Raw genomic sequence first — 974 nt, forward strand, 5'->3', positions numbered from 1 at the left:
AGTTACATTCTCTAAGATCACCCGATAACCAGCTACCTCCAAAGTTCCAAGTAACATAATATTCTTCGTTAACTGCGACACGAACCTTACTTCCTTCAGCTCCCGAGTCACCCTGTCACACATGCGGATCCGAACTGTACCAATATCACCAATAGGACATACATGATCATTACCCATAAGCACGACATCCCCTCTTTCTAGCTCATCAAAGCTGGAGAACCAATCCCTTCTAGGGTAAATATGGTATGTAGTACCAGAATCTATCATTCACTCCGTAGAGTCAGCGTAACAAACTGATGATAATGCTAAGCATGAAAAGCTCAAAGAATCCATATCTAAATTATCGTCACTAGCCTTGACAACAATCACTTCCGAAGCTTGTACAGCTTTCCTTTTATTCTTCCCGACTTTGTCCTTCAACTTTGGGTAGTCGATCTTCCAATATCCCTCTTTTTTACAAAAACGACATTGATTCCTACCAATACTCTTATGGCCACCTCTATTCTTCGATTTTAAAAGGTTAAACTGGCGGCGGTTTGGATCACGACCTCGAACTGCTAATGTATCTCCCGATGCCTTCTCGGAGGGTTCACCGTCATTCTTCCTTAACTCATAATTTATCAACACTGAGGTCGCCTCCTTATAACTATGATAGAGAAAAACTCTTGTCAACTTAAGTTGATAAGAGTCCTTGTCCACCATCGTTTTTAAGCATTGGATTAGGTTTTAAAATTAAGATCTTATCAAGATGATGTGGCATGAATTAATTGCTAAAAGAGTATTTTTGGAAAAATAAAACCACTCAAAATAGGAAATCTCTTTTTAATTGATTGCTTAGCCTAAAAAAACTAAAATTATCACCCCCTTCTTTCAATCGCCCCCAACGCAATAAAATCATCACCGCCTTCTTTTAATCGCCCCCAACGCTCCCTCTTGTGCGTCGTCTGTCTACACGCTCCCTCTCACCGTCCGTT

Source organism: Asparagus officinalis, chromosome 5, assembly GCF_001876935.1.
Source record: "Asparagus officinalis chromosome 5, Aspof.V1, whole genome shotgun sequence".
In the NCBI taxonomy this organism is placed as follows: Eukaryota; Viridiplantae; Streptophyta; class Magnoliopsida; order Asparagales; family Asparagaceae; genus Asparagus; species Asparagus officinalis.